At 49.7% G+C, this 19,282-nt stretch overlaps 1 pseudogene; it reads right to left on the reverse strand.

The window, feature by feature from the left end:
* Window positions 1-45: 45 nt before the first annotated feature.
* LOC146177419 (uncharacterized) lies at window positions 46-17,818 on the reverse strand (annotated as a pseudogene).
* Between the last annotated feature and the right edge of the window lie 1,464 nt (window positions 17,819-19,282).

Consider the following 19,282-nt stretch of genomic DNA (forward strand, 5'->3'; position numbering starts at 1 on the left):
AAGGCTCACAATAGCTTGAATTCGAGCATACTTTTCCGCTCGCTCTTAGCTCGGAGTGCTGACCATTATAATGTTCTGCTGAGCATTGGGACACTCCATATCTTCAGCTTGATCTGGCATCTCAATTCCTGCTGCCGCCATGATGGCAGTAGTTACGCATGCAGCTCCTGCCTTGGAAATATCGAGCACTTCGCGGGGACCCGCGACGATTTTAATAGCTTCTGCTGGCATGGCGGGCAATCGAGTCACCCGAATAACTGCGGTCGTAACGTTCTTGCTGAATTTAGGGTTTTTCTGAGAGCTCGGTGCATCAGGTTGAGAAGTCGACTCACCCGGCGTTCCTTGCAGGCGTGGTGGGCTCTTGTGCCCGCCGATATGCAGCCATCTGAGCGAGTGTTCAAATTCCTCGGGGGTAATTTCATCTCTTGGTACTTGTGCGCCCATCGGTGAAACCTGGGTGTTATGCACGGAAGCGGCGGTTGAACACTCTATGTCGGGGCAGAAGTGCGGCTGGCTACGCCTAGCGAGCCCGGTGCTCGCTTCGGCCTAGCGTCTCCTTTAACGGTGAATCAGGAAGTCTGTTAATTCGATGAATGACGCGTCTTTGATAAAAAGTCCGGTATCCGATGAATGCTGATACTTTCACGAAGATGATGGTATTAAAATCTTCTGGATCCAAAATAATTAGCGCTGCGGAAAAGGAAATCAACGACGAATCCAATATGAGTACGTCATAGAAGATGCAGAGGAAGTTGCAATCGCCCCTGCAGTTAAACACGCCAGCAGCCAAGGTAGAAAACACATAATACTGAGCGATTACAAAAGGCCTGTCGTGCCTTCCTCCTGGGGCGCGTATGCTAACAAGCACGCCGAATAATGGAGCAGGAAAAAAAGACAGGAAACATGAAGAACACAATCATGCGGATACCGGCACACGAGGAAATCGACGGCAACAAGGCTGCCGACAGGATAGCCCGAGGGCATACTTTCCGGGCACCTGCGTCAGCTGCGCCAGAACTTTCAACCCCTCTCACATACGAGGAACTAATACAATACTTCAAATTAGAATGGAAACGATACGCAGAACCGCAGAAAGACCTCAGTAGACAGAAGGCAGTAACCTGGAGGAACATACAGTCTAGGAAATTTCAAACCTTGCAAAGTCGCACAAAATTTGGCCCCAAAAATTCAAAAATAACACATGCACTGCATGCAGTGAAGTCTCGACATCCTTCACATGGTATGGAACTGCAAAGAACAATTAGAAAAATGTAAAGCTCGAGCTCTCAGCCAAGCGGAGTGGGAGGCAGAGCTGGCCCACAGGGGTCTCTCTGAGCAGCGCAGCCTGCTCCCCAGGGCCCGGGAGACAGCCCAGGCCAATGGTATCATGGACTGAGGAAATCACCCACGCTATTCTGTTAAACAGTTAAAGTTCACTCCTTCTCTCTCTCCCTCTTCTATGGCAATCGCAGTGCCCTCCTCTTCGTTCCTTTATATATCCTCCGGTTTGAGAACCATCGAGCACGGTGTACTATCGTGGTTAGACCACTTAGCACCACCACCCCCACTCGTATAAAACAATTGTGGCACGCCTATTTGATGAAGACGTATCGGAGTGGTATCAAACGATTCAGCGTGTTGCAGAGCATAACTTACTAGTTGTATAAAATCCTGTTTTACGCTAGGGATTGGTACCGACGACCTATGCCATCTCAAACCATTACTCCCATGAACTTTCGTACGCCATGCGCAAGCTCCACCGGAAAGGAGGAGTGTTGTTGTTGTTGTGGCTGTAGCAAGAAGGAAAAGAAAATGCACGGGCCTGCACTGGCTCTATAGCTGAGCCACCTCCGCTGTTTCGTGTGGACAGAAGAGAAAATAGAGAAGAAAAGAAAAGAAGAGGGAGGGGAAGACGCGCGCCGCAACAACAGCCGTCGTCCATGGGATCCGTATTTTTCAGATCTGGATTTCATATTTCGCCTCGGATACTCACCTATGTTTGTGAGCAAGCCCGTGGAGGTGTAAGGATTCACCTGACACCTTATTTGCCTTCATCCGACCGACCGCTGGGTGACTAGGACCTCATCTTTGACCCGCCACGAAGCAACCGAGCTAAGCCTGACGCTCAGCGTGGCACCGCTTCGTCCGCAGCGCAGAGCTGCGTCTCACGCCGGCCCTGCGGCCGCTGAGCCATCGCTGCAGCTGCTGTAGCCTCGAAGACGTTGACATGGAGAACCAAGTCGATGGTACGTCCATCACTCCAGACAAATTTGACGACGACCCCCGCTGGGCCCGAACTGTTAAGGCCCAGCGTTCGGCCTACCCTAGAGGAGGCGCTATTCCTCAAAGCGACCCCCTCAAGTCCGCCATAGCGCCCCCGCCATCACTGAAGACTCCTAGATTACGTCACCATGTCCCCCTGCCTCGACTTCCACAAGAAGATGACAAGATCGTGTTCCGCCCCGGCGGCGGCCTCGACCTCCGCACCACTACCAATGGGGCCCTCCTGACCTCACTTTGTGCCATCGACAAAGTTGACTATGCCAACGCCCGTGCCAAGGATCACGTACGTATCAACCCATACAACAAATCATTCACTGTTAGTTCACCCTCAGACCAACGCACCCGGTTATATGTCCGAACATCTGAGTTGCGTCTCGCAACCAATTCGTATCCCCTTTGCGCTTATGTTGCAGCTCCTGACAACGCTCTCCGCGGCGTAGTCTACAACGCCGTGGACAAACAGAGCCAAGAGGAGATCATAGCAGACCTTCAAGCTATGAACCCTAGCAACACCTACACCATTGCCGATGCAAGACAGATGGGACGTACGCAGTCCATCCTGATCACCTTCGTCGGCACAAAAGAACTACCCCGCACCGTGGTATTCAACTGCGGCCTTTTTATCTGCCACCCTTTCCGCCGCAAGGCCGAAGCCTGCACCAATTGTTGGAGCTACGGCCATCGCTCCGACGTATGCACTCCTCCCAGATCCGGACGCTGCATTCGCTGTGGAGCCGTGCACGAGATTCGGGAGCCCTCCGACTGCACACCTAAATGCATCTTGTGCCAAGGCACACACCAAGGCAAACATGTCACGGGATCCCGCCAATGTGGACTTCGCTACGCGCTGACCGGTTCCTCTCCAACCAACTCCAGCCTTAAGTCAACATCATCCACCCCACCGCAATCAAAACCCTCCACCGAAGACTCCCGCCCGTCTAGACCTCGCCAGCGGTCCAACTCCCGGACCCGCTAAGAACGCAGCCCCCGCCGCCGCTTCGTCTCTTTTCCACCACTTCCGAGCCAAGGCACCCCATCGACGTCTTCCCAGGTGAGCCGGCCTTTGCAGCCTCCCACCCTCGACCCCGAAAAAGAGCTCAAACCTCAAGTCACTGCCCAAAACAGGGAGATCACCCTGCTAAAACAACAGCTGGAGGTGTTGTTAGGGCACCCCCAACTCCCAACCCCTTCTCCACAATGCCCCCCACCACCTGTCACTCAAATGCCCCCACCGCCCCTTCCCGCCCTCATGTCCATCTCCTCCAATACTTACTCCCGCGCCACCTCCCCTTCCCGCACCCCTCCACAAAAGAGGTGATCCCCCAACCAGCCCACATCCACCGCAGAGGTGGAGGCCATCATCCGCTACACAGCCTCGTTTCTTGATGCCCATGAGCAACGCATCATTTCTGCCCTGCGTACCGACACGCAGAAATGGATGGAAAAAATTAACAAACGCGTAACCAGAATTGAGGCCCGCCAGAGTGCCCACGAAGCCGAACTTGTCCAGACGACCTTAATGGTGTCATCGCTCCTCCCCTCCTCCTCATCTCCCAATCCCCTGCGCCAGCAGGGGCACCCTGGCCTCGTGATGGCCACACATCCCTCACGGCCTAATTTCTGGAAGTGGAACTGCCGTGGTTTCTGCGGAAAGTGGAACGCGCTGCAGCTCCACCTCCAGAACATCCCTCCCTCAGATCTCCCCGCTTTAATCGCCCTCCAAGGAACTTTCTCCCCAGTTAAGTTGCGCGACTTCACTGCTTTCCATCATCCTTCCGTATCCCCTCCGAACATTGCAACTCTGGTTCACCGCAACTACACGGCGATAGAGCATCCTCTCGACGTTCCAGAGTGCACGCACCTTTTCCTAGAATTCCTCCCCCGGCGGTGACAGGACGCCAGTCTCTTTGTTCTTAATGTCTACAGCCCTCTTCGTATGCCTTCAGCTCCTCTCCTCCTCCTTCTACGCAAAGTCCTTTCCCGCGCACATCGCAACGCGCTCCTCATTTTTTGGGCATTTCAATGCACATCACGTCAGCTGGCGTTATCCGGGGAACTGTAGGAAAGGTCTCGCGCTGTGGACATTTGTCCAGAACAAACAGTTATCCGTCCTCAATGATTTTTCTGACCCAACCCACATCGGCTCCAGCGTCCAACGCAACACTAATCCGGACCTTTCCATCTGCAAAACCACCGGGGACGCAGCGCGGACAAACACCTGGGTCTTTCTCGGTAGCGACCACTATATCCTATCCATCTCTTTCTCTCTTCCTAGCCTATCCTCCCGCCAACGTCTGAGCAAGTAGTCGACTGGGATCGGTTCTGCCACTCACGGCAACATGCCCCCACCTCCATCTCAGGCCTTTCTCAATGGACTGCCACCTTGCTCAAAGATGTTTCATACGCCACCTCTATACCGTCCCTACCCCCTTCACTCCTCCACGGCTACAGCCGCCTCCTTCATCTATGGAAGGCGCATCATTCCCTGCACCGCCGCTGTCTTTCACAAAAACACAACCGCTCACTACACCTCCGCCTTGCCCGCCTGGGTATGGAAATTGTGGAGCACTGCTCATATCTCACCCGGCAGCAGTGGGGCCAGACCTGCGACCGCGACCGCATGACCAGTAACCTCGGGCTGAGGGAAACGTGGGCGCTCCTACGTATCCTCCTTGAACCGTCGCATACCAAGCCCACGCAATGCTGGGATGTGACGCGCCTCCTACAATCCTCACTGCTGTCCAATTCCGATTTCTTTCTTGCACTCCGATATCGCTATCTCTGCACTTCCCCTCCGTCCCCCCTCCCTTCTTACATCGGCACCATCAATTCTACGCTTGACGCAGATACCCCTTTGGGGAGGTTTGTGCGGCGCTACATAAGCTCCGCACCACTTCCCCACCAGGAGCAGACCAAATTTCTAACAAGGCCCTCCGTAACCTGGAAACCTGGACACATCATCCCTAGAGGCCATTACGGACCTCTTTAAAAAATATTGGCACGAAGGCACTCTGCCTTCTGAGTGGACCCACGCTAAGTTAACCTTCATCCCCAAGCCCGGCAAACCCATAAACATTCAAAATCTCCGTCCTATTTCCCTCACCTCTTGTCTCGGTAAGCTCTTTGAGCACGTCGTTCTGGACAGCTTGCAGAGCTTCCTTGAGGACAACCATCTTTTCCCCGATTCGATGTGCGGCTTTCGCCCATCCCTCTCTACACAGGATGTCATGCTCCAGATCTCTGAAGAGGTCCTTCACCCTCTTCACGCCAAGCGCACTCGCGCGATCATGGCACTGGACTTGACGGAAGCATTTGACAATGTCTTCCATACCGCCATCCTAGACGCATTTCTACCCTTAACGTGGCTTCCCGAACCCATTGTTACATCAAGGCTTTTCTTGCCCATCGCATGGCTGAGTTCTCAATCGGCACCCTCTCCTCTCCCGCTTTCCCTCTTGGAAATCGAGGTACCCTCCAGGGTTCTGTTCTCTAATTTTCTCTTCGACATCACCCTTTTTCCTATGGCACGTACTTTAGCTACCTTTCCTAACCTCTCCCATGCTTACTACGCTGATGATAACACCCTCAGGGTGACTACCGGGAATCCTCGAGAGATTAAAGCCGCTCTCCAGGCGGGCGCTAAAATGGTCGCCGATTATGTCGCATGGTCGGGCTAGCTTCTTCCATGTCCAAGTCGGAGCTCCTGCTCCTCCTGGCTGGAGGCATAGTTCCAACCTCATCTCCTAACCCTAAGGTCACTTTCGACGGACATCCCATACCTTCTGTCTCTTGCATCCGTATACTCGGTCTCTTTCTCCCATCCAATGGCAAACACACTACTGTCCTTTCCCGCCTTACTACCACTGTCCAGCAGACGGCACGGCTGATCCGACGGGTCGCTAACCGACATTACGGCATGCGAGCGCGACCTCCGTCATCTTGTTCAGGCCTTTGTGCTAAGCCGCCTTGTCTACTCCCTCCCCTACCTCTTTCTGTCTCGTGTCGAGGAAGACAAGGTCAAGTGTCTCATCCGCCATACCTATAAGTCGGCTTTCGGGCTTCCCACTTCCACCCCCACTTCTCCTCTACTGGCGATGGGTGTCCACAATACTCTTTCAGAACTTATGGAGGCCCATCGCGTGGCACAACTCGATCGTTTATCTCGCACCCCCCCTGGCAGAGCCATTCTTACTTCCCTTCGCTTGACCCCTGTCTCCCCTATCTGTGTCTCCCATCCCTTGTCCAGCTCCCTCTTCTATAGCTAACTGTCAAGCCCCTTCCCAAGAACATGCACCCTGAGCATCATGCAGCTCACCGATCTGCCCGCGCCTCCACCTTCTGGTGCCAGTACGGTACACGGTCTGACGCCGTGTTTCTTGATGCGGCACCCTACTTCTCGCATCCGGCCTATGCCCTGGCCATTTTCTAACACACGAACCCCCCTCTCCGTCGCCACTATCCATGCTCTCACTTCCACTGCCGCAGAGGAAGCAGCCCTCGCCATTGTCAGCACACCAGCCCTTTTTCGTATTTAGTGACTCTAAGACCGCAGTCCGCAACTTTGCAAAGGGTAGAGTCTCTTCCTCTGCGCTCAATATCCTTAAGCACTCCTCCCCCCCTTCCCGATCTATCCAACTCTTTTGGGTTCCGGCTCTCGCGGGACACCCTGGAGATGAGGCGGCAAATTCTATCGCTCGCGAGATGACCGATCAAGCTGGCCCCCTCCACCCCGGGATGGACACGCGTGACTCCCTCCTCACCTTCCATGACTTCACCCTCCACTACCGCAACTCCCGATTATCCCTCCCTCCCCCTCACAAGACCCTATCTAAAATCGAACAGAGTATGCGGCGCCATTTACAGGCCCACACTTTCCTTTCCCCTGCACGCCTTGCCCTTATTCACCCCGGTGCGTTCTCGCCCCAGTGCACGCTTTGCAGCTCTCCCCGAGCAGATTATGCTCACATTCTTTACTCTTGTCCGGCGCACTGTCCCCCCGTCTCCTGGCAAATAAACAGCCCGCAGCTGTTGGAGGTTGCTTTGGCCAGCTCGGAGCCGCATATTCAACAGCGGCTTACGACCTGGGCAGCGGAACTCGCCGCCAGGCGTGACCTGGAGGCCACGACCAGCAGCCGGAAGGCCACCCACGGAACGCCGGCAACATAATTTTATTTTTTTAGCCTTCACTGAATAAACTTCGTACCATCACCATCCGCCACTGAAGCGGTGGCTGATGACAGCCTACAACAAATAAAAATTCAATGGCAGGCTAGCCCCCGCCGCAAGCGGTGGTACCTACCTGTCCCAGCCCCATCAGGGGAGTTCCAGAAAGGAGGAGTAACGATGGTAGTCCTGTTATCATTCATACAAATTCATTTCTTAGTGTGCTGCAAAGGGAAAGGTGCTGAATCTCACGCAATTTTGGGTGGACACCTAAACAGCGACTTAAGGAACGAGAGGAAGAACTGAGCAAAGATAGAAAGAGCTGCCGTAGAGGAGGCCTGCGTCAAACCAAAATTTGGTTCGCAGTATAAAATCCAGCCGGCAAGGCCACCAAGCGCGGTAGAAGCAGCGACTGTGGCTGCAACTAACGGTAGTGAACGTTTCTCCAAGGAGAGTCGAACCTCTCCATTTTAGTGCTACTAGCCGCAGTCACGGATTTCACCCGTGTCCGAAGCTGCTCAATCTCTTTCTTCGTGAACTTGAAGTGTAGATAGCTGCGTTTCAATGGAGGCGAAACGAAGAGGCGTCCGTGTGCTGTGTGATGTCAGTGCACGTTAAAAGATACCCAGGTGGTCGAAATTATTCCGTAGCCAACCACTATGGCTCCTCTTTCTCTCTATCCACTTTCACTCTTACCCTCTTCGCTTCCCCTACGGTGCGGTTCAGATATCCACAGAAACAAGTGTGACAGATACTGGCCTTTCCCTTCCTGCGAACCAATTATTATTATAGAGAAGATGGCGACATGCGCATCGTGCGGCTCAGCATTGAGGAGTCGGAGCGGTCGCACAGATGCAGCATAAGCCGCCCTCTCTTTCTGCCCACGCGTCTCCCTTTCAACTTAAAAAAAGGAAGAGAAAGTGGTGACACCCGTATCACGCGACGAATACTGAGAGGCCGGAGCGGCCGCATAGATGCACTCAGTGAGGGATTAAGACAGTGAAAGGGGCGTATCACTTGCGGACATGGCGGCCGTCACTAGGCTGCGTTGCACAAACGTGTGCTACTCCGGAGTGAGCAGTCGTGTGTCGCTCGCGCGCCCTTAACTTGGCCTTCACGGACAGCAGACATGCACTCGTGGTGCTCCCTGGACCTCGCCTCTGAGCTGCGCGCCGCGTCGTGAAGCAGCTCGTGCTCACCTCCGCACCTTGGCGCTCGCCTTCAAGCGTGTTTCGCGGTCTTTCTCTCCCCCTATAATCCCACCCGAGACATTTCGGCCGCAAAGCAGTGCATTGTAGAGGTACATTGTTCTTGTTTTCGTTCAATTCTGAATATGCTGTAAGGAAAGCTGAGGACGCGGCTGCGCCGCGCGTTTGCTTCGAATCGCATTAGTTGAAGCCGGTCCGTCTGGCAGTGCGGCGAAGGTTCGCTGTGCTTGACGTGCTGATGTACAATGGTTAAGTAGTGCCACGCACCTACTTGGCACTTGGGTTTTGTTTGTGATTGAGGATTTTTGGTGCCAACAATCATGGTTCGTGGTTTGTGGGGTTTAACGTCCCAAAGCAACTCAGACTGTGAAAGGTTATGTATTCTTGCGCAAAGAAGACGGGACACAAAAAAGGCACATATACGTGTGAATTTTTTTTTCTTGTTTGCCTCCCCAGTCAGAAAAAACTACAGAAAATTTTCTGATGTTACGACAGAATTTCTGTGCGGCTTTTGACGGGGCACCTGTTGTGACAACAGAACATTCTGTAGTAACATCAGAAATTTCTGTAGTTACAACAGAAAAGTGCTACAGAACTACAGACAACAGAAATATACTAAGATCTACGGAACTACAGAAAAATGTGATGGTTACGACAGAACCACAGGATATTTTGTCGTATTTTTGACACAGTTCTGTAGTTTTTTTCGACTGGGTCACCTTAGTTTTGGTGGGTTGACCTAGCCTTCGTTTGCTGTTTAGTTAGATAAGCTTTTTCCCCACCGTGTTTTGCCTTGTTCTGACCGTTCTGCATCTAGTTATTTCTTACTTTTTGAAACTGCTTTTGCTACGATGAGCAATTTTTATGCATTGTCCGAGATTTTCATTTTTGTTTTCTTTTTACTTGTTTTTATTTCCTTGACACTGCTTTTGCTAAGAAATGTTATATGTTCATCGTTCACTTCATGCTTCATCTTCCATTTTATCCGTGTCGTGGCCTTTTCTTGTATTTGATTACTGTATAGCGAAGGATATCTGTTTTACACTTTTGCTATCTGGCGGAACTCTTGGCGGCGGGATGCTACGTGGGCAGTGCGTCTATTTCTATTTTTATTTTTTATTTTTCTTGTGTTTGCTCAGTGCCGGTATAAATGTATCTGCTTTTTCAAAATTACAACCAGTTGGAAGTTGCGCTCCGTACATGTCGTATATGTGCCTTTTTTGTGTCCCGTCTTCTTTGCGCAAGAATACGTAACCTTTCAAAGATGAACCAACTCGCCCAAACAAGAGTATTACTAGACTATGAAAGACGCCGTAGTGGAGGACTCCGGAAATTTTAACCACCTGGGGTTCTTTAATGTGCACTGACATCGCACAGCACACGGGCGCCTTGCTTTTCGCCTCCACCGAAAAGCGGCCGCCGAGGCCGGGATTCGATCGCGCCAACAATCGAGGGACTCTTGTGTATTGATGCTTATCTGCAGACAGTGTCTTTCCAAATCACGCCTAGCTGTTGTGTGCTTGTGCTTTTGGTGAATTTGGTGGCGGTGTTGTAAGGTAAAGCTCGTGCTTCCGCGCATCGAACTCCGCTGAAAATCGTTTTTCTGCGCCAGTCCTCACAAAGCGCCCCTTTTATATCAAGTGGTAGCTTATAGAGCTCGTTCGTTAGAAACGCCGTCGGCGTCGTAGTGGTAGATGTAGATGGCTGCACCGCTTGTTGGCAAAAATCGTAGCCTGCATAGAACTATCGTATCATGGTAAGTTGTGAGTCTAGTGATTGATGCTTGATTGATGTGTTATAGGAGACAGCTAGTTCACGATATCATTGTAATTAGTGGAATAATTGAAGATATGAAACAATAGGATAATAGTTCTTCAGAGTTGTCAATTTGCTCTGAATGAGAAGCCAATTCATAATTTAATAACAAATGTTTAATTGATCAATTAGTGAAGTGAAATAACTGAAAAACTGAAAACTGAAAAAGACGCGAATGGAATAAGAAATGTTTAATTGATCAATTAGTGAAGTGAAATAACTGAAAAACTGAAAACTGAAAAAGACGCGAATGGAATGTGTCAAAATACTCCGAATGAAAGCCCAAAGCTCGATAATGCCGATTAAAGATTTAGATTGTGTAATTGACCAATTAATTGAACTAAATAAATAAAAAAATTGGAAATGCAGTGCACAAAGGTGTCAAAGTGCTCATAATAGAAAGGCCTTTTTTTTATGCCGAGTATCGGTGTTGAGAGTATTTAAAACAGAAGAGTACAGAAAAATTTCTGTGTGAGGGAAATGCTTATACGTAGAACCCTTCACTGTGTCGTTCCCCATCGTTCCATTGAAAACGAAGTGCATTCCGCTGAACAAGCTCTGGGACGCATCTAGTTTCAACAAGCGACGTCGGAGCTTACCTTGACGTCATTACTCGGCCAGCTATAAGAGAAAACATATAAAACAAATAGGAATGAAAATATTGGGTGTGCGTGCTTGCTATCGCGTCGCCTAAACCCTATCCCTTAACACTATCCCTTAACAGCGGATCTTGCCCCGCCGGGGTGGTGCAGTGGTAAGACGCCCGACTACTGTGCCGGAGTTCCCGGGTTCGAACCCGACCGCGGCGGCTGCGTTTCGATGGAGGCGAAACGAAGTGGCGTCCGTGTGCTGTGCGATGTCAGCGCACGTTAAAGATCCCCAGGTGGTCGAAATTACTCCGTAGCCCTCCACTACGGCTCCTCTTTCTCTCTTTCCACTTTCATTCCCACCTCCCTCCCTTCCCTTACGGCGCGGTTCGGGTGTCCACAGAGCAAGTGTGACAGTTACTGCGCCTTTCCCTTCCTGTGAACCAATTTATTTATTATTTAACAGCGGATCTTATGTCGCAATAATTTGCTTCCATTTCGCCTTTGCACATCACGTAAATGGAACCATTTACTTGCTTCCGCTTAAGTCCTTCCTCAACCAGACATAACGCAGCTCATTTAGCCTCTCATCAGTGTTTGCCTAATTAGAAAGGTTCCTCTCAGGTAGATGTTACTTACGTGTTTGGATACCAAAGCTGTTCTTCGCTTCCGGTGGTGGTAACAACTTTTATTGCCACGAGATGAAAGGAATTATTTCGGGCTGGGGCGAGTCTAGGGTGGCCTCCAGTCGGGAGCGACCTCTTGAGCTCGCGTGACGAGGGCCAGTAGCGTAGTGTTTCTTGGGCTGGCCAACAGCTTGTCCCATTTCTCCGCTGAGGGCGCTGGCAAGAGTGTCTTTGGAGGGGGATTGCTGGCGCATTCCCACAGTATATGGTCTTGAGTGGCTTGCGTCCCGTCACCGCAGTGCCGGCATGCAGGATTGAATTCTCCGTTCGTAATTAACGATAATCGGTAGGGGCTAAAAATGGCCTTTGTTTGTAGGCGTCTGAGTGTCGTGGCTTGCGCCCGGTCGAGGTCGGGGTGAGGAGCGGGGTACGTGCATCTTAGCTCGCGATAAAAGTTTGTTACCTCCGCGTATGTACGCGGTGCCTCGACAGGCGCGTCCATTCCCGATAGATATCCCGTCTCCCGGTTGGTTAAGCCTCGGGCTAGACGGTCGACGCCTTCGTGTCCGGAGTTACCCGCGTGAGCCGGAGCCCATACGAGATTGATGTTGTGATTGAGAGATCGGTTGCGCAGAATTCGCGCCGCGAGTGCGCATACAGAATTTTTGGCGAAATTTTGAACGGCGCTTTTTGAGTCGCTTAGAATAGTTTTGATGCGGGGATCCGCGATGGCCAGTGCGATAGCTACTTCCTCTGCCTCGCATAAGGAGCTAGCATGAAATGTTATGGCGTTAATGAAGGTTGACTTTGGAGTGGCCATACATGCCACGTATGCTCCGTTTTGATGTGTTGAGCTGCATCCACGTACACTGCTTGTGGATCGTCCTCGTACCGTTTCTCAAGGGTCTGTGCCCTTGTCTTCCTGCGGGCATGATGTCTACCTGGTAGCATGTTTTTGGCTGTTGGTTTAGCAACAAGTCTACTGGTTATGTCAGCCGATAAATGGGATATTGCGCACACCTCCTCAGTGGGGTGTATGTGGAGCTTGTCGAGAATTACGCGTCCCGCAAGGCTGCGTGACAAGCGGGTCACTTGTGCTGTCTTATGGGCTTCAATTAGTTCAGATAGCGTGTTAAAAATTCCTAACTGCAGTAGTCGATCTGAGTTAGCGTATACTGGTAAGCTAAGGGCCGATTTGTATGCTGTTCTAATTATGCTATTAAGTGCATGTTCGTCCCTACGACGCAGATGATAGTACGGGCAAGCGTACATGATTCTGCTTATCATAAAGGCTTGAATGATCCTGCACAGGTCGGCTTCTCTCATACCCCTGCGATGTGTGGCAATGCTTCTACCAGCCCACCTATCTGGTGCGCCGTGACGCGTAGCCGGCGTATGGCTTCTGTGTTCTGCGTATTATTCTGAATCAACATTCCGAGAACTCTGATCGTGGCTACCGGGGGTATCGGATGGTTTTCAATGTGTAACGGGATAGGTTCTCGAGAATCTGGTTTTACCTGTGAAGCTTGTTTGTTCCTTATAACTAATAGTTCTGATTTAGCCGGTGAACAGCTAAGGCCTTTTTCCTGCACATAAGACTGTACCGTGTCGATAGCTCGTTGTAATGACTCTGTAATATCTCCATCGGAGCCAGAATTGGTCCATATGGTGATGTCGTCGGCGTATATGGAATGATGTATGTGTGGGACATCATCTAACAGACGCGGGAGGCCGCTCATAATGATGCTGAAGAAAAAAGGTGAAAGTAGGGCGCCTTGCGGTGTTCCTCTCGTCCCTAGTATAATTTTGTCGCTAACTTTGTCAACGAAATGGAGCGTAGCCGTACGCGTATTCAGAAAGGCAGCGATGCAGTCGTATGTCCGTTTGCCTACGTTTAACTGTGAGAGGTGATTGGGGATGGAAGCGTGTGACACATTGTCGAAGTCCTTACTCGCATCGAGTTCCAGGATGGTTCGCATGGCTCTTATGCGATTTGTATCTAGAATGTCATGTTGAATTTGCCACATAATGTCCTGAGTCGAAAGACCTGCTCGAAACCCAATCATGGACGGGGGAAACGTGCCTTCCGCATCGGTGTGCATAAGGAGCCTGTTTAAGACAACGCATTCAATTACCTTCCCGAGACATGACGCTAGCGAGATTGGGCGGAGGTTCCCCATCTCGAGTCTTTTGCCCGGTTTAGGTATGAAAATAATTTTAGCGTGCTTCCATTCCTCAGGGACGCTGCCCTCAGTCCAGTACCTGTTGAAGAGGTCCGTGAGAGCCTCTACTGACTGGTCTTCTAAATTGCGCAACATCTTATTGGTGATGAAATCTTCCCCAGGTGCCGAGGTGGTGTTAATTTGGTTAAGAGCAGCCCTAATCTCTGCTACGGTAAAGACGCTATCCATGCGAGGATTATCCAATCCTGAGTACCCATCTGGCGTGGGTATATCCTGGGAGGTGTTAATGTATTTATCTTTTAAAGTGGTCATGAGCTCTTCGTCAGTGCCTTGGAAAGATTGCGAGATCCTATGTAGGTTCTTGTGCGAATCTGCCTTAGTTCTCGTAGGATCCAGTAAATGCCTAAGTAAAAACCACGTGTTCTTGTTGCCCAGTTGCCCATTAAGGCGGTCGCAAGTTTAAATGCCACTGTTCTCGGCTAAGTTCCAACGAGTAAGCTCGAGTTCCTTTTCAAGCCGGGTTAGCCGAATTTTTAAACGTCGGTTGTGCTTATTTTTACGCCATCGAGCAAGGATACTTCCTTGTGCGTCAATCATGTGCACTAGCTTAGCGTCCGGACTGGGACTGCTGTCCTCCAGGGTAACAGTTTTTGAAGCGTTTTCGGCGTCTTGCAACAGACGCTCCGTCCGTTGTCTTAAATCTACTATACTTTCCGCTGGCCTTTGCGAGCGGACATATCTAAAGGCGCCCAGTTCGTGTGCTTCACTTCCTGGCGACGCATTTTGCAATGCGTGGCTCGGAAAGTGGTACATAGTACATAGTGGTCGCTTCCTATGTTTGTATTTAGGTTTTCCCATCTTGCATCGGGGATATTTCTGGCAAAGGTAAGGTCAGGGCACGTATCCTTGGTTACACTGTTACCAATGCGCGTAGGTTTATCAGGGTCGACCAGTAAGATATGCCCTAGGCTGTATCCCATAATTTAGTTCCCTTTCTACTGTTAACTGAGTAGCCCCATTCTCCATGGGGTGCGCTAAAGTCTCCAACACTCAGAAACATTCCATTATGAGCGGCTACATGCGCCTTACGGAAGAGTGTGGCTATTTTCGTGCTGTTGTCTTTAGGTGGACTATATACGTTTAGAATGTAAAGGGGAGATTGTGTTCGTTTGTTCGGTAGGATTTGTATAAATGTATGAGAGACCTCCGGTGTTTCCAACTCTAGTTGGTTTGCAGTTAGATTACGGTGTACAAGTGTAGCTGTGATCGGCCGGCACTTAGCCGGCACTTTCTCATTGTATGCTGTATACCCTGCAAGCTTTACTTCTGTATTCGTCTCTTGAAGTGCTATGACTACCGGCCTGTTTGTTTGGGCCAAAACTGCATATTCCAGAGCCTTGCGCTTGGCTCGGAATCCCCTGCAGTTCCATTGCCACGCTATAACAGGTGTACTAGCCATCGCGTATCGGGTAAGGTTCCGCTCGCGCGGGTTGCAATACGCTGGGTCGGAGAATGCTGCTGGGGGACGGACGCGCCGAAGCACCGTCAGCTGGGCGTGAGAATGCTGTTTGGGCGGGATGCAAAGAGCCTGCATTTGGCGTTGCAGATATCAGACTGCTAGGGGATGCTAGTGCGTTAACCCTGGTTGTAAGCGTGTCGAGTTTAGCCAGGACAGTTTCGAAAGTAGTCGGAAACTTTTCCATTGTGTCAGTTACTTTGTTAAGCTGTGGTATTAATTCCTGGATAGTTTCCTCCACTTTGGCTAGTCTTTGGTCTATTTTTGCAAATCTCTCTTCATAATTACTCTCTAAGTCATCTGTATCTGGCCGAGGTACCAAAGGTGCCTTTCGTTTGTTACGGCGGTTTTGATCTACTTCCATGTCCTCATTGCACTGATACTCAGGAAAATGCTTGCTTCTTTAAAGTGCAACTTGTATACATTTGTGATCATAAGGAAGCGCATGGGCTTCGACTCGCGACTGGGCTTATCTTGCGGAGCTATATCGCACTGATAAATATTTGTGGAGTAAAATTACGGTCTCTGCTGGCACCGTGCGAAGCCTCATTCCAACTCTGCTCGAGACGTGAAATGAGCCTTGTTTGCAGTTGGAATACAGTGGCTGGAATAGGGGAAGTTTCAGCACGGCGCGGCCGCTCGCGTGGAGTTTGGGAATGCTCCGCTCAGGGGGCGCTGGAATACGCTTACACGTCGGTCGGGAGCGGCGGTCTGCGGCGGTGACTATGCTAGGGCATCGCGGCAACTTTGCTGTTGTCGCAGTGTCTTTTTGTCAGATGCGTATTAATGCATTGATAATAAAGTCATGCGATGCATTCTATCCACATGTTTAGACTAAAATATGAGCGCTGTAGTGCTGTTAGTTTTGTTCATTTCATTGCTTAGCGATTCTGATTCGGTAAATCCGTGAATTTGCGATGCCGTCTATGGAATGTCAGAAATATATATAGTCAACGCGAAATTGTTCAGTAATATTGAGAAAGCTATCTTATTGTAGTTAATTTCGTGCTTTTGTTGCCTCTTGTAGGTAACTAATTTTTTGGTAGCTGCACATTCACTGATACTTGGATATAAATGCATTACTTGGAATTTAGAATTGCTGGCATGCTGCAAACACTTGCAATTTAATAAAAGACCGACATATGGTGCTCCTCATGCAAAGGAAACACAAAACTAAGTACATCCACTTTTCCTTTTCTCTACTGTTCAATTTATTCAGCAGGTCAAGGCTTTGGCAGAACGAGTGGCAAGCATTCTTGATTTAGTGTTGGTTACGTGGTTCGGCGCATCTTCAGATGTTTTTTCTTTTCTCGGGTGGATGTTCTTTCTTTGTTGGGAGACTTGATGTAGAAGTGCAGCCGTGTTAAAACAAAGAACGTCACTATATTGCTGGATAGGGATTCCTTGTGAGCATCACCGCCAACAGTGGGCACATTTTGCATACAATATAAAATGTCAGTGCAGCTGTCTCTCTGAATGCTGTTCCAGCTGAACCACATAGTGAAAATGTCTTCTGAAGCTTCAACAAATGAAAAAAGCGGTCTTGAGGGATACAGAAGTCCATCTTTGTCGCAAAAATGAGTGAAGGATGACAGGGCTGCATCTGAGTTCTCAGCTGATGTCAGAAACTGCTCAAAGCAGTCCTGACATTTTGTTGTCAGTAATTTACGTCGGGGTACATAGCCAGCCACATAAGATATGAGCCTGGCATCACTGTTTTGCTGCGGGTAAGAATGATCGCTGCTTACCGTATTGCTTAAGGGTGCACAAGGATGACGTTTCCAGTACTCTGGAAGCTTCTTCTATTTTTCCTGCACCAATGAAGTCGTCTACTTGGTTGGCTTCCTCAGCTGTTCCTACAAGTGACGTGAGTGCGCCCCCTGAGCAGTTGCCTGTGTCCAGAGCTTTAACTATATTACTGAAGCTGAGGCAGTTAACTGCAGTCAGAAATTGTGCGGATGTTGGATGGTCATTGCATCCCGAAAATTGGTGGATTATGCCGAACAACTTCATTATTGCATCCTGGCTTAGGCGTGACGTTAGAAGGTACTTGTAACCCACTTTTTTGTTAGGTAGGTCAGAAGCTCTAACGTTGCTTTCAGGGTCACCTTCAATCCTTCTGCCGTACTTGATGACAAAAATCCTGCTTTTGTGGGGCCGGTGATGGCTTCCGATTCGTTGACGTAAAGCAGGGAATCTTTCAGGACCTGCTCCTCTAGGCACTGGCTGGAAGTCTTGATGTCATGACAGCAATCAGCTTCTGCATGAATGTAATAAAACGTTCTGTCTGCTGCCGATATGCACAGGGCTTGTCAATTTCGATCTTGTAGAAAAAGAGGCCACGTAGGACTTCGGAACTGAAAAGATGAAAAGCATAGTTAACTTTCATGTTCTCAAGATTATTAGGACTCAGATGCACATCATTAACCTTTGGCATAGCTTTGAGTGTTGTAGCACGTTTGTCCAGTTCATGGCTGCCTTTACTTGTTTCACATCCACATGGCCTGCCGGAGTCTTGTAACCTGTCTTTATAAATCGTTTTCTTACACATTTCACCAAATTTTGGAAATAAGATATGAAAAATAGCTGATGGCTATATTCACAGGGATGAGGTGCTGATGGCTTAATAGTTGTTCCTTTTGCCATTATTCCAAATTGATGCCACATTGCCCGATTCCACGATGCTTCATCCGATGTCACATATTCAACTCTTAGTCCAGCGTTCTCAGCTAGCATCACCGCTTCCAGAATTATCTTCGAAAGCAATGGCGCTTTAACATTGCCCATAGAGGCGAACATTGCCCATAGAGGCGAACACAGCAAGAATCTGGTGCCACTGCCTGACAGTGACTGAATCATTACCATTAACCCGTGGTCGCATGGGACAGCTTTGTCGTAATCAGGAGTAAAGGGACCGAGGTCCACAAAGCCTTCAACTTTTCCACTGCCTCTTGCAACACCCAAGTTTTCAGCAAGTTTCATTTCATCAATTATAAGCGCCCCATGGCGCTCAAAATCAGTCATTTCTTCTGTCTTCTTCTTAATGCCTGAAAAAACATGAGCATTGAATCTAAAGCTGCTCTCATATTGCCTCTGGTATTTTTAAGGCAGCTTCGGCTGGGCAGAGCATGTATTTTTTCTCCGCGGTTCGTAAAGCCGCGGGCTTTTCATGTGCATGATTACACATTCCAGCAGCCAATCTTGGCTGTCGCGCATACCTTTGGGAGACATGCGCTTTCCAGCTTCAAATCAATGCATGATAGCCGCCTTTTGTTTAGGCGGTAGCGTGTCAATCTTCTTCTGAACTGCAGATTCTTCAGTCACTTTGTTCTGCTCTTGCTGTTGTGAAATCACCTTGTCCAAAGTTTTCACCTTGGTCCTGAGGCGGCGCACTGTTTCAACTTTTGCTTTCATTTTCCTGGCAGAGCTTGGCCGTATTTATTGTTTCTTTTTTATGCTCCTCTGATTTATCAAAAGCTTCCTAAGGTATTTGCATTTTATGCAGCATTTCTCTTCAGAGCCTGAAATGCCCTTGCAGCTTGTTGTACAGTGTTTCATTCCATACTGTCAAGGTCTTATGCGATGATTCGAATGGGAATTCTTCCAAAGGCCCGGCTCCCGCGCAAACAAAACTAGCGTCAACAGCCTTCAGCAGAGAGGCTGGGTCACCTGTGTTTTCCACCGCGATTCGAACCACCTTGCACAAACACTTCGTTCTTCACCACATCGTCTTTGGAAACAAAAACCACCATTTTCTGGGCATTCAGAACGCTCATGTTGTTCGGCACTGCTAAGCACACACTATAGGTGGCCTTTAGTTGTTCTTCGCTCAACACGTGCTTTCCCCCCTGACTGGACGGAAGGCTTACATTCTTGTAGTCATACGGGTGTGTGTCGTCGA

This window comes from Amblyomma maculatum, chromosome 10 (genome assembly GCF_055883805.1).
Source record: "Amblyomma maculatum isolate TAMU_Amacu chromosome 10, ASM5588380v1, whole genome shotgun sequence".
Classification (NCBI taxonomy): domain Eukaryota; kingdom Metazoa; phylum Arthropoda; class Arachnida; order Ixodida; family Ixodidae; genus Amblyomma; species Amblyomma maculatum.